Consider the following 14,986-nt stretch of genomic DNA (forward strand, 5'->3'; position numbering starts at 1 on the left):
ACACACTTTACCTTTACCTTTAAGTGTACTTAAGACTGCAGTCTTGGATACCTATTTTCTTGCTAACCCTTCCCCCTATAAGAAGATAGGAATTCTATGGCCAAATTGACCAGACTACTTGACCAAGATTTCAGGAAAATCCAGGCTTTCAGACCTACAAAATCAGAAATGTGCCCTCAGACTGTTTTTCAAACAGTTTCCAAATTGCCAGAAGATGCACCTTTCAGAAGATACACCTTAGTGGCTTTACAACATGGGCAAGGTTCTAAATCAAGGGGAAAATTGAGGGAAGAAAGGATGCGACAGTACATTGATAGGGTGGAGACATGACCGCAGAAGTCCCTGTCTGTAGTTTTTAAATGAAAGTACCTGATATGGAAGATGCAAATACACCTGTATGAAACTGTGCAAATCCTATGTAATCATCATCCGAGGCTAATTGACCAATTGGTTTATAGGTCAGGAGTATGCTGAATTAATTTGGCCAATCAATGCTAAAACAAACAAGGGAACATATTTGAGGGGGTGATGCTAAGGGTGGGGCAGAATAGTCAGAGAGGAAGGAGAGAAGCAGAGAAGAAAACAGGCAAACAAACCTCCGCAGTAGAACAGCTAGGTTTTTAACAGAATCTCAATTTAGTGTTTATGAAGAACAAGCTACCTGTATCCTGAGAATTGCATTTTGTTGCTGACTTCTAAGATTGTCAAGAAATTTGGTGAGAATAAATATTCTTGATTTTTACTTCTTGTCTGTGTGTCTTCTTGGATCCCAGAGGGGCAGAAATCAGCCAAAGATGAAACTAGACCTTCTGAATGCTCCTTCCACTTGGAAGAAAGGAATTTTGATAAATTAAAATCTTAATATAGCATGATTTCACAATAGAAATCATGATATTTCTACAAATCAGTTCGTTAAGCAACCAACATTCTTATCTTACAGTTCTGCCATGACACATTAATACTAGCAGTGCAAGGTTACATACCCTTCAATATTTTATCAGGAAAAATAACCTTAGTTAAAGAATAAAACATTATGAAAACTAGCCCAGCACTTGATCCTCTTCACCTCAAAATATTCTACTTCTGTTATATGACTTTTCTATTCTGAGAACACAGATGTTAAATGAATACATGAAGAATGGACCTATTATAGCTGGATAATGGGTGGTCAAAGTGTCAGCACATAAAGTTCTTGCACTTTAATTAATTAATTAATTAATTAATTTTTACATTTATATCCCGCTCTTCCTCCAGGGAGCCCAGAGCGGTGTACTACATACTCGAGTTTCTCTTTCACAACAACCCTGTGAAGTAGGCTAGGCTGAGAGAGAAGTGACTGGCCCAGAGTCACCCAGCTAGTTTCATGGCTGAATGGGGATTTGAACTCGGGTCTCCCCGGTCCTAGTGCAGTACTCTAACCACTACACCACGCTGGGTCTTTACTAGCTGATGCCACCGGCATGCACTACAAAAAGAAGCAAAATGGCCAGGCCCAGGTTACTTTTCTTGTTGCTTTTGAAGAAAAGTTCTGGATTTCTAATTTTGCTTTGAAAGTTCTTGTATGAATGATTCCATGCACTCAAAACATTTTCAGATTTGGTTAACCAAATCCACATGTGGCTGTCAAATGAAATATGAGAGGTACAGAGCATTCCTTACTATCAACCTGCACAAAGTATTCAAATTAATATAGCTTTATCTTATGAAATGCAGAGTAGTCGAGACATGTAGATTGTGTGTAAAGATCTGTTGATAATAATAATAATAATGACAGCAGTGACAACAAATATTTATATACCGTTCTTCAACCAAAGTTCTCAAAGCGGTTTACATAGAAAAATAATAATAATAAGATGGTCCCCTGTCTCCAAAGGGCTCACATTTTTAAAAAGAAACACAAGGCAGATACCAGCAACAGCCACTGGATGGACGCTGTGCTGGGGTTGGATAGGGCCAGTTGCTTTCCCCCTGCTTAATATAAGAGAATCACCACTTTACATAGGAACATAGGAAGCTGCCATATACTGAGTCAAACTATAGGTCCATCTAGTCAGCATTGTCTACACAAACTGGAAGCGGCCTCTCCAAGGTTGCAGGCAAGAATATTTCTCAGCCCTATCTTGGAGATGCCAGGGAGGGAACATGGAACCTAAATGTTCTTCCCAGAGAGGCTCCATCCCCTGAGGGGAATATCTTACAGTGCTCACACATGTGGTCTCCCATTCAAATGCAACCAGGGTGGACCCTGCTTAGCTAGGGGGACAAGTCATGCTTGCTACCATAAGACTAGCTCTCCTCTCCATTTTAAAAGGTGTCTCTTTGATGAGTTAGCAGGGGTATGGCCAACATCCAGACTAACAAAGCACTGGTGCTGCTAATGCTGTGCAGAACGAAATGTGATCATCCTTCGCCAACCGCAAGAGTTGTGTTCTCACAACACCCTGTAGTTGGCAAATTTTCAGTTGGCGAGCAATAGGAATAAATGGGAATGAGGGGGTTAGGGGAACCATGGTCCCAAATGCACCTGAGAAACAGGGGAATTTGAAGTAACTTACAGTACTGTGCTGTAAACAGAGACCAGAAGAGGTGAGGGGTCCCGGCAGAGAGCTGCCCCATGGACCCTGCGGTAAGCCCCAGCTCACCCATAGGCACCCGCTGGCACGCAGAGAGAAATGGCTGTAGAGCGAAATGGAGAGCGGAGAGAAATGGCGAGCAGAGGGGGGGAGGAAGAGGGAGAGTTGAGGAAATGGTGTGCGGAGGTGGGGCGGGTGACAAGGGAAATGGAGAGCGGAAGGAAATGGAGAGCGGAGACAGGGCAGGGTATGAGGGAAATGGAGAGCAGAGGAAATTGTGTGTGGCAGGAGAGAGGGCGGGCAATGAGGGAAATGGTGAGTGGAGGAAAAGGTGAGCCACCTGCCATTCGTGCCTATATTTGTGCTTTCCTAGAACAAAGACAGAAGCAATTGACCTGAGAGGGGAAAGGTGAAGTGGGGGGGGGGCAGCAGAGGGGGAGGAGGGCAAATGTGGGTGCAGGAAGGAGGCTTGGTTCGGAAGTCCTGGGGATCAGCCTGTTAATGTCCATGACTTTTTTCTTTTGTTTTGCTGCTTTCTGGCTTCAGAGCTGTGATGTGTCATTTTTTATTCTTCCCCTCCATTGAGGGACACATGAGGGTGCCTAGGAGGGAAGGAACAGAGAGAAGCCTGTGCCAGAGAGAAGCCAATGAGGGAGGGAAGCCCGTGAGAGGTTCAGGTGATGGGTGCATCTGAAATGTGGGGAGGGGAGGGAATAGGTGCTTGGTGGGGAGAAGGGGACCCTGGATGTGAGCCTCATGCTGGTTGGGAGCAGAGAGGAGTGGGAAATCATGTATACTTAAATTGCATTAAGCGAGACCGACCACAAACTCCCAGTCGCAGATACTCAAAACCGCGGTTGGGAAATCCACAGGTGGAGAGGGATGGCTGTAGTAGAATCCTGAACTGGTAGAGTGCACTGATGCACCACTTCTAGCTGTAAGCGGAGGATCTTTTTTTTTCAATTGCTCTGCCATGTACCAAGCTTTCTGCAAGTAAAAAACTAGCAGATTGGGAAGAAACTAGCACATAAGGTCCTATCCCAGTACTGTTTGCGGTGCTAATGTTCTGACTGCGCAGACCATGTTTTTATTTAGGGGAGCATTCACAAATGTGATTCCCCCATCTGCAGTCTGACAGTACTGTATACAGTCCATTTGACCATTTCAGGACTTTTCCATCTCAATACCATTTCATGTGCTGCATGCACAAACCAGATCTGAGTTCACAGCATCTTGAATCAATGGAACATTTAAAGAGCATAGCCTATGTCTTGAAAGAGTTACCATCAGCTATTATGGGAATAGACGTTACCTTTTATTTAAAATATTCATTGCCTCCCAAGCAGCTCAAATTATTTTAAATAAAATAATTCCATTGCAATAATACAAATAAATTTAAGCACAAAGGTTTTTAGATTCAGAAAATACATTTTCATTTATTACATGGGTACTATACTAGCTAGTATTTAAAAACCTGCAGACAAAATAAGAGTACAATGTTAATCAGGACTTGATAGACTAGTTCTGAGGTTGTTGTTTTCTCTTTTTACCACTTACTAAGAATAGCTCAACATAAAATTCAGCTTGGGCTAACACAGATAAGCAAATGTATTAATGTTCCCAGGCATGAATTAAGAGGCAGGGAAGCATATGAATATCTGCATATGGAATTAATAATTTACTGAGAATTTTATGCTTTGGCCATGATAACTGGGGCAGATTTGAGTGTCAAGCTGTGCTGAAAATCTAGCGGGTGTAACCCCTACAAAGGACTACACAATCACATGGGCACCTAAGAGAGGAAGCTGAATTCTTTGAAGAATCAAGAGGAGCACTGCCATTCCAGAGTAGTTCTTAGCTTCATAAAAGCACCACAGATATAAACTCTAGAAGAGACATATTGAAACAGATCATTTTCCAAAAAGCATCATTTACCAACTGTCTCCTGCTCTAGTCCATGACGGCACAGGCATTATGTGAAAACAATATGCCCAGATTATAAAATAATATTTTAAAATAATAATAATTTTCAGGAAATTCAAGGCAATTCATACAGCACCCCTAAATATCAGCTACAGCAGTTATCCTTCTTGTTAAATACAGTTCAGTTCAAAAACTTGCCTTTCTCCAGACTTGCTATATAACCAGGATATTTCTAAATCATAATTAGGATTCCTTACAGCAAGTAGTTTGGTATATCAGATCCCCACCTGCATAAGCACCACAGCTACTGAGAAGGAAAAGATAACAACAAACAACAACAACAACAGCACACTATTGCACGGAGAAATTATGAGCCAGACACATGCATGGGTTTAAATGGGCACGTAGGCAAAAGCCCTGCCCAATTTTTATTGAAATATTAACAGGCAACGATAAATTAAACATCTGAGTTGCAAAAGGAAGCTGGAGAGCCACAACCTATTGTCTCTATATAACCAGTGGCCATCTTATCTGTCCAGCAGTGCAGAATTCCCTTGTGCTGTCGGAAGACAGATAATAATGCTTTGTGAGATGGTGATGATGAAGTGGGGTGCCAGCACAACTTGTCCCCTGATCCCACAACCACATCTTTTAGCTAATGTTGTGACCAGGATGACTGAATAAGTTCAAAGCAACCCCCCAGACCACACCCAACACAAAGAGTTGTCCATCTAACTGTAAAATGGAGAAGGGGGTGATATACTCCTAACACAACCTCCCCTTGCTCTTTAGCTTCCATCGCCCATTGGATCAACAATAAAATCAAGTATTGATCCAATGATCCACTCTCTATGTAGGGCCAATAAGTGCAAGGGAGGCAAAATCCCCCCATGTCCCCAAGGTGACTAGGCAATGCCCTAGATCAAGGCAAGAGGGCAGGTAGGCGGGAGGTGTGTTACAATGTGCAGTCCTTGACTTCACAATAAAGACCTTCCTAAGTTCATGCCCCTCATGAGAATTGCGGGAAGTGTGAAAACTCTGGCTCATCATCCTCCATGCAAATCACTCACCCTCATCATTTGAGGTGGGAGGGTACTATTAGTAATAGTAGTTGCATGTTGCTGTTGTTTTTGTTGTTGTTACCACCCCAGTTTTAAAGCTGGACTCAGATCCAGATTACTTGAACATGATCTTCTCAGCAGAAAGCAGCCACAGTTTTGAGTCATGTAGTATTGACCTCCAGCTGTTGATATATGTAAAGACTGACTTAAATCTGCAGTTGCCAAGCAAGAGACTAGATCCTAAGACAATATACGGGGGAAATCCCATAATTATTGTACAAAAAGGTAAGGATCCCACAATTCTATGGGTTGCGTCACATGATATGCTGCAAGTTTGGAATCCCCAGCCAAAGGCCACTGCAGCTGGGGATGATGGGAGTTGTAGTCAACAACATCTGGGCATCCCTGTTAGAGGGAGCACTGATGCAGGCCAATTAATAGCAATAAAATACCTAAAATCCTGCGGGACTGTGACCACAACATTGGCACACTGGAAAGAATGAAAAAGGATTCTTTTAAGACGTGTTCTTAAAAACAGAAAGTTGTTTTATTGGGGGATAATGGGGGTACTGAAAGTAAAATAAGAGGTTAATCTTGAGGCACATTATCAGGCTACAACAGTACTGGAAAGGGGAAGAAGCTTGAGGGTGAAAGAAAGAGAAGGAGAAAAAATGGTTGTCATAGCTATCTGTGTCTGGCTAGGGGAATCCATCTCTCAAGCATGAGGTGAGCAATGAAGTGCGCCCAGGCAGCATGGGGCGCTAAGTCCGGTGCTAGGGTGCATGTGAGTGCACCGACAGAAAGTGCACAATGGTGACAAGAAGTGTGTGTTGGGGGCGGGTGGGGGGGATAAATAAAAACATACCCTGAGGCATGACTAAAAAATTGCAGGTCCTCCTTGAGGATTTTTTGGACTGTAGAAGTTTTGCTCCAAATAAAGCATAGATATTGGGTACTGATTAGCTTATGTCAGGGTGGCTCTCCCGTATGCTCCTTTAGTCAAGAAAGAGTCACAAAAAGATCACCTTGGGCAATCATCTGATAAGAGAAGGAGGCGCCCCATCTATCTAAAGTCTGGCATTACTTCACTCTTTTGATAAGGGCTGGGAAGAAGCAAGGCGAGAAGATTTGTTTAGACTTGGAACTTCTTTTCATCCTGCATGGGAGGAATTGCATTCCTTTCCCTTTTGTCTCTTTTCAACTCTAATTTGGGTCTGCTCTGCAGCTTTCTCTGCCTATGCTCAGATCCAATCAGAAAGGGGCATTTCCTTCAACCCATTGCAGTCCTTGACCTGGAAGGCACTGTATGGAAATGCCTTGCCAGAACGTCCCTTTGTGTGGGATGCAGCCAGTGTTTCTCTTCCAAGCAGGCTAAGGAAAGAAAATGGCTAAGAGGCTGTGTTTGAGACGTACACTGAAGCACCACAAAATTGTGTAGCTAGTGTGGCGACTAACATGTGTGCTCCCTGTGACAGATCATGTGAAGCTGCTCTATCAATTCCCTTATTTATTTATGTATTTATTTACAAATGTATATATTTATTTATTTAACATATTTGTGTACAGCCCAAAACGCAAGCCCTTAATCGTTATGTGAGGGAAAGATGGCAACATAAAAAGGCATACTAATTCCTTTCCAGTCTCTTCTCCACCAAGCTATCTTAATAAATGGAAGCAGTGTTGCTATGCCTGCCTCTTTCCCACTGCACCCCAAGGCACCCTCAGATTGAATCTTGGCTGTATCACTGTTTCTAGTAATGAGGAAGTATCTCATTCGAGGAAATGGGTCATTTTGGCCAGGCTTTTCTTAAGTACCCTCAGCTCCTTAGTGTGATCACAGAGGACTAGGAAATGCCACTCTGATAGCCACTGCCACCCTAAGCATGCACAGAAGGTGCCAGAATAGACCAAGCAGCAAAGTACTGATATTGGAATGTAGTTTCTGGCTCTTAATGAGCGAACACGCAGATAAGCTAAGGAACCAAGGACAGATTCCCTCCCACAGATAAGGCTCTTCGATTCAATCAAGTGAGTCATATAGAAAATCAGTGCCCTCCTTTGCCCTCCAGATTGCATCCCTTGGGAGGAAACCTGTTCAGCCTTTTGATTTGAGAGGTGACTAAGAGAGAACACAGCCCAGCCATCATCCAAACCTTTTACCTAAGTACCACCCCATGCACAAAACAATGGGCTCACCCAGTACCATGCCCTCAGGCTATTTTGAAATTATGAAAGATACACCCTCTCTCTCTCTCTCTCTCTCTCTCTCTCTCTCTCTCTCTCTCTCTCCCCAATTTGCCACTCCACCTTAGAGGTGATGGTAGAGCCAATGGTGGAGGTGACAGACACTATACTGAAGGTTTTGGAGAACAGCATGCTGCTTGCTTTGCTGTTCCCACCGTCCCAAAAGAAATCTCACCTTTCTGCCAGTGTACATAGAGATTTGTAAATTGCACAGGAGCACATTTTGATTTTGATTTTTCCTTTCCCTGGGAGATCCTTTGGAACCCCACTGGGCAGTCAGCGCTTGGTCCTTGCTAGGCATGCTGCCTTGACCCAGAATTTCTCTCGCTCCGCCCCCCAGTAACAAAAATATACTGAGTCAGATCATTGGTCTATCTAGCTCAGTATTGTCTACACAGACTGGCAGCAGCTTTTCCAAGGTTGCAGGCAGGAGTCTCTCTCAGCTCTATCTTGGAGCTGCCAGGGAGGGAACTTGGAACCTAGATGCTCTTCCCAGAGTGGCCCCATCCTGTAAGGGGAATATCTTACAGTGCTCACACTTCTAGTCTCCCATTCAGATGCAACCAGGGTGGACCCTGCTTAGCTAAGGGGACAAGTCAACCTTGCTGAGGTGCTAACCACTGCCTTTACTGTAAATCTTTGCTCAATAAAACCTAACCTTGCTTTCAAGAAACATGTCTGTACTTTATGGTGCCTTTCTGAGTGCTCTAACATGGGTGTGTCGAATCCACGGTCAGCTTTCCTGGTACTTCAATGTATAATTTGGCTGCATGCAGGTTTGCACTAAACTTTGTTAAATTCCCCACATTAAGTCAAAGCGTAGTCATGAAGAATGGTAACTACCACACTTCAGAGCAAACCTAATAAATTAATTGGTAGAGAAGATGCACACAGCTATAAAACTGGTAACAGTTAAAGGTTAGCTGTCCTAAATCTGTTAACAACTGATGATAACATCCCCACCACCACCCAAGACACAAAACATAAATAACCAGAACAGGGCTAAACAAATGGCTCCAAGCCCAGCCCTTCTCATTCCTCATCACATCTTCTGGCATCAACTTTACTGCCTGTCTATATGACTTCTTAGATGTCTTGATCTGTCTGGGCTAGGTTATGACTTTAAGACTAATCCCTCTCAAAATGGCTTGAGAGTGGCTAAACTTGCTGGCTCACATTAATTCATAAATACAAAAATAGAAGGTAAAACATAAACCTGTATTTTTGTGTTTTGAAACTTCCTTCCAAATAAGGAACACCTGACAACCCTAGCAAGTGGAAGCAAAAAAGAACAGAAGCAGATTTAAGCACCTCCACTTCTGTTTCCTTCCGTTGCCAGGTTTGCCGCAGAGCAATTCAGCTGTGGGGCATGAACAAAGGCATTTTCTGAAGAATTAAAGAGAGCATAAAATGTCTTTTAAAATATATATTTCTTGAAATTAATTCATAGAACATTTACACCCATCCAAACTTGTATATTCAATGGACCAGCTCAATGGTTCTTTACATTTCCTATAACCCTAAAAATAGGTGCAATAGGCTTTACTGAGTCCATGAATCTGCAGAGTAAAAATCAATTGCAATGTGGTTAGGCGTGAACACTCAACTAAATCACATTATGTTGTGGCATCTGGGCAGTGTGTGTCTAGCAACACTTATATTCAAGGCCTATGATCAAATCAGAGCGTAACAGAGTTTGTCCTTTGCAAACTTATTTCTCAAGAGAGACTACTGTTTTGATTCCAAAACCACCCACTGCTGGTGCTTCAAATTGTATTCTACCGGCTTCAAATCCAAGTTTTCTGGTCCCAGATCAAAAACAGCTTATGAATACATTTTTCTGTATTTTGTGTCATCATATTTCTTGATCTGTGTGTAGTCTCTTAGCCACTATTAGTTTGTATCCCTAGTTCAAATCCAAGCTCAGTCATAAATATATTGGATCAGCTTTGACAAGCCTATCTTGTCCTTGGCCTCTCCTATCATATACAGGCATCCCCAAACTGCGGCCCTCCAGATGTTGTTGAACTACAACTCCCAGCATCCCTAGACACAATTTTTTGTTGTTGGGTATGCTGGAAGTTGTAGTTCAGCAACATCTGGAGGGCCGCAGTTTGGGGATGCCTGATATAGAACATGGTGTTAATAATGCTGGCCTATCAGTTGTTGTAAGGAGGATTGCTGAGATCATAATTATTGAAGGGTCATTTTGATATACCAGTTATGAGGCAATTATCATGCTGCCTCAGTTGTTCTGTTTCACTGAGCGGTGCAAAGTTCCAGGGATTCTCAGTGCTCCTTGGATTCTGGTTTCCCTTGAATGAAAAAAGTCACTACAGGCTTATGGTATCTTTGTAATATTGGCTTATTTATGCAAATTTGTAGATTCAGTTGAAAGACAGCAGATGAGATGAAGTTCAAAGACAGCAGGTCATTCCTAAAAGTCAACATCAGGTTACATAAGAGGGCTAAAACTCTGCATGGGAAGATGATGATGCATCTTCTAGGCTCTTGAATTCCTTTCTCAGTCTTCCTCAGCTAGAAACTGTCTGCTTACCTCCAGGGCTGGGAGAAAAGAGGGGTGAGATAATCTCACATATTCACAGGAACCTCTGCGATGGGACAGGAGAAATGTGACATTTGCACTATTCCTAATGATCGCTACTTTCAAAGATGATAGCAGCTATTCAAGAACATCTTCTGAGCCAGTGATAACTTACAACAGAACTGTCATCCAGCTAAGAACCCACCATTTTAACACAATGTACAGAAGAAACACTTTGGATTTCTTTGTGTTTTTAGTGTAAAAATCTGCAAACAGTTTACAGCTTCGGTGAGCACTTGGCTCTGCACACAAAGTATTCTAAAAGGCACAGTGGTAGTGGCTTTTCAAATACGTTGCATGCACAGAGTATGTGCATAATTTACACAAATTATCCTCAACTTTGTATTGCATATAATTTTATGCACATGGCAGGAAAAAAATTGTTTATTTATAGAATGCACTGACCCTATCACTCCAGTTAGTTCTCTTCAGGCATTCATTTAGGTAGAAATTAATGTCTGGAGGGAGCGATTGGGGTTGAGCCTGCGGGCCCTTTCCACCCTCTTACAGCTCCAACACATGCAAGCAAGCATCCTATTTGCACAGAATCTACAAATAACAGAGACAGATTCCTGTATGCACAATCTCTGCTCTGAAGAAGCGGGCAGCATATAGGAGCCAGTTTGTGTGTATGAATGTAAATGGGATGCTTGAAATGTGGAGGTCACAGTTGGGCCAGGAGGCAGAAGTCCAATCTGCCATCCCTCCTTATGCACATTAATTTCCACCTGAATTTCTGAACTAGGAAAATGGGATCCCAAGGTGATTGCTATGCAGTGCACCCCGGGAGTTATTCGCACTTGGCTTCATGCTGCGGGGTAAATGCTGAGCGAAGCCACTTCAAATTACCCTTGTGGCATTGAGAGAAGCAGCCCCTCCCCTCTGCTCTCAGTTCACATTGTGGGGAGATAGATTTCTAATGAGCTATATCTGCATTTCTAAAGAGAGTATCCCTCTTATCATGTTGATTCTACATCAGTGCCTCTCCCTATTTGCTCCCTGGTTTTCAGAAAAAGTAGCTTAAAACCAGCATTTTAAAACCCAGAAATACATCGAGATAAGCTAGAATTTGCAAGACAATGCCCGATTTGTGTGTGGAGTGGGTCCAAGGATCTGAAAGGGACTTTGGGGTAAGTTTGGCTGGTGTGTGAATGCACACACTCTCTTCTGAAGGAGATTTGGGGTATAAGCCCTGTTTGTAAAGCTTCCAGGAAGATGAAATCATGGCTGTCTACGACAAACTACTTTTCAGTGTCCTGGCCATTCTCCTCTCCTCCAAAAACACTCCAATGAGATTTCTGTAATGTTTCATGTTTTCATTGAAGCATATATTCTCCTAACTCTCCACAATCATCTTCTGCTGTTCAATTGGGGTAGGTTTAATTGTCTTTCTTAAAGCTCTGGCATGATATTCTAGGGCTATGCTAGGCTAGGCATTTGGAAAGAAAAGCCGTCTCCAAGTCAAGGCCTTATCTTACCTAAGCAACTTCGTTAGAATTGTAACAGGAGTATTATAGGCTGCTACCCCTTTCTGTACCATCTTTGGCCAGAGCAGTAAATAAATCAAGACATTGGACCACTAGGATGCACTTTCTGTTCATTCAGCAGCCTGCTACAACAATTTTATAACAATTTAAACATGCAATGTTCAAAATGAACCTATTTGGTAGATTTAACCTAATAACTTCTAAAATCCTAATAACTTTTAAATAACAAATATGCCTAACAAGATGTTGTCCCACTGTGTGAACCAAAAGTTGTTCTTATAAACAGAAGGCACACAAGTAACATGGATGTAATCATAATCTAAACTGGCGGCTAGCAATAAAACATTGTCAAGCTCTAGTCCCAGTGATTCTGAATGACAATGATTATGTCTGAAGACAGGCGCGTAACAACGATCGGGCAAGGGGAGACAGTTGTCTGGGGGCCCCACTGCCTGGAGGGGCCCCCCAGAGGCACCTCACGTGACTCCCCATTGCCCCCTGCCCAGCCCCAAGGCCCCTCAGCCACTTGCCCTTTTCGCCGTCTCTCCAGCTTGTTCTCCTGGCCGGCAATGGAAGCAGCAGGCAAGCTGCAAAGAGCTCCTTTTCTCCCGCCTCTCAGCTGATCGGCGGGTGGGCGGGGCTTCCACGGAGGTCTGGTGTAGGCCTCTGTGAAGCCTGAACTCGAGTAGGGGCCAAGCCAGCCAGGAAGGAGGAGGCAGCCAAAGTGGCCACCACTGTTCTCTGCAACAGAAGACCCCTTGCTGCCAGGTAGAGTGTGAACTCCTTTTTGTGGTTACCTTCCTTCCCCACCCCCCATATATAGGGCTCTGCCTGCCATAGGACTTTGATATGGGGGGGAGGGACTGAGAAGTCTCTGAATATTTATTTTTAAACAGCTTGGAAAATTTGCTGGCTTAAAAAAAACTATCTAAAAGGCCTATAAGGGGCTTGTTTCATGGCAGAAAATTACAAAAACTTCTGGAAGAAACAGTGTTATATTTATTTTATTCATTCATTCATTCATTTATAAATGCACTTATGTTCAAGTTGTTTTGCAACCCAGAAGGTCTGAGTGAGAACTGTGAAGCATGTCTTGTGCTTTTATTTTATTTTATTTTTCTTGTGTGTGAACTGCTCCCCAATAACTTGCAGGGACTTCCGGGTAAATCTGGCCAACATGTGAATGCAGCACCTCCATTCCAGAGGAGATGTGTGTTAAAGGGCTTTAGAAGCCTCCTGTGAAAAACCTCCTGGAATCGAACTTGACTGAATTTGTTCAGAATTCTGAGAAAACAAACATAGGCTCACCCTGCATGGTTGAAAGTCTCCTTTGCTAATCTGCAGCGAGGGATCCATTTTAATCATTCATCTTTCTAGTGTGTTCTAGGCATTAAAAGTAAAACAAATGTATAGTACTCAATGTATATCACTATATATTGTGACGTGTGCGTGTGTGTATTCAGTGAAATGTATTTCCAGGCAGCATACTTATTTTGGAATATCAGACTTAAATCCTTGGGGGCCTGGGGTGTGCGGAGGCCCTGGACTTTGAGTGGGGGGGGCCCATTTTAAAATCTTGTCTCTGGGCCCATTCCAACCTTGCTACGCCCCTGTCTGAAGAATTTTTAAAAACAACACCAAAAGCCTTGAGAGGAATATTTTCCCAATGAATTTTTTAATCCATTTATTAATTTAATTGGGGCTTGAAAGAGCAGGGGTTTTTTTAGCTTCTATTAATGTGCTTCCACTTTATTACCTTTTCAGAAATGATACGTGGGTAGGTGTTAGTGTGTGTGGTAGGCGAGACTTAATTCTGCAGTTACATAAACAATCCTCAGAGAGAGAGAAGAAGAGAAAGGGAGGGAAGGAAGGAAGGGTGGAATATTAGTTTTTCTCTGTGCAAACAAAATGTATTCAAATCAGCAGCAACAAGTTAGGTTGCTTTGGTGTTGTTTCTAAAAGCCTCACAGGAAGCCTCTAAAAATGATCATTTATAGGGTTTGTATATATTTGACAGAGATGCATTTTAGCATTAGAAAATATGTGTGTATGTATGTATGTATGTATTTTAAAATCTTCTACCCTGCCCTTCTTCAAGCCATAGGCCTCATAAAGCAGCTTATATTATATGAACATGACAATTTTAAAAAGGATGGGAGCACCATAAAGCATCGGCATAAAATCATCCCAGCAGACCAAACAACAGATAAAACCAAGTAAATCACTCAGCTAAGCCTTGAGGGAAAGGAGGCTTTTTAAGGCTCTCTTAAAAGCTGCCGGAGGCAGAGCCTGGAGGACTTCCCCGGGAATTGTGGTGCCAACGCTGAACATCCTGTATCCCTCATCACTTTCAAATGAGTTTGTAATAAAGGCCAAAGAACAGGGTCTGTGAAACTGATCGCAGTACCCAGACAGATTCTCATGGGTTCAGGTAATCCCTAGATTTTCATCCTCTTTCGTTTTTAGTAGCACTTAGTATAGTAAGCACAGTATAACATCTTCAAAATATATTATTGTGTAGAGCTAACACTCTGGAACTGTTGTGGGGAGTGTAACTGATGGGTACATAAAAACATAAGAAACACCCTGCTGGATCAGGCCATGGGCCATCCAGTCCAGCATCCTGCCTTGTGAAGCAGTCAACCGAGTGCACTTGGGAAGTCTGCAAGAAACCACCCCTCCCTTGATGCTTTCTAGCACATGGTGTTCAGGGACATGCCACCTCTGGTCCTGATAGTAGTATGGGAGGCCATGCACATGGACTCATTGGGGAGGGCAGGCAGCGAGGCAACCTCCTGCCCACCTCCCCGCACACTATCACCCTTCCCTTACAGCTCTGCCACTCACTGCAGCACATGAACCGAGCCGCAGCAAGCAGCAGAGCCTGGAGCTGGAGTAGGGAGCCCTCCAAGAGTGCAGCTCATTGGGGGATTCCCCGATTGCTGGGCAGAGTTGCCAGAACCTAAGGGGTATACTCGTGGGTCAAATGGGCTGTAAGCCAGAATTTGGCTTTTTAAAAGCCGGATCTGGCCACCTAGTTGCTGGGTGCTCTTGCTGCCCGGCTTTGTGCACACTCAGGCTGTAGGCACCCCA

At 43.1% G+C, this 14,986-nt stretch overlaps 1 protein-coding gene across 12 annotated transcripts in view; it reads right to left on the bottom strand.

Annotated features, from left to right (window-relative positions):
* Nucleotides 1-14,986, bottom strand: part of PDE11A (phosphodiesterase 11A) — a 299,742-nt gene that overhangs the window by 161,600 nt on the left and 123,156 nt on the right. The window contains exon 1 of one of the 12 annotated variants that reach the window (XM_053268474.1): nt 662-806. The exons of 10 other annotated variants lie outside the window; for them this stretch is intronic. The gene's annotated coding sequence lies outside the window, so the exon portion shown is untranslated. Of the gene's footprint in view, nt 1-369; nt 394-661; nt 807-14,986 lie in introns of those variants that run through there. One more of the 12 variants, XM_053268483.1, reaches the window with a different exon arrangement.

This window comes from Hemicordylus capensis, chromosome 1, assembly GCF_027244095.1.
Source record: "Hemicordylus capensis ecotype Gifberg chromosome 1, rHemCap1.1.pri, whole genome shotgun sequence".
NCBI classification, from domain to species: domain Eukaryota; kingdom Metazoa; phylum Chordata; class Lepidosauria; order Squamata; family Cordylidae; genus Hemicordylus; species Hemicordylus capensis.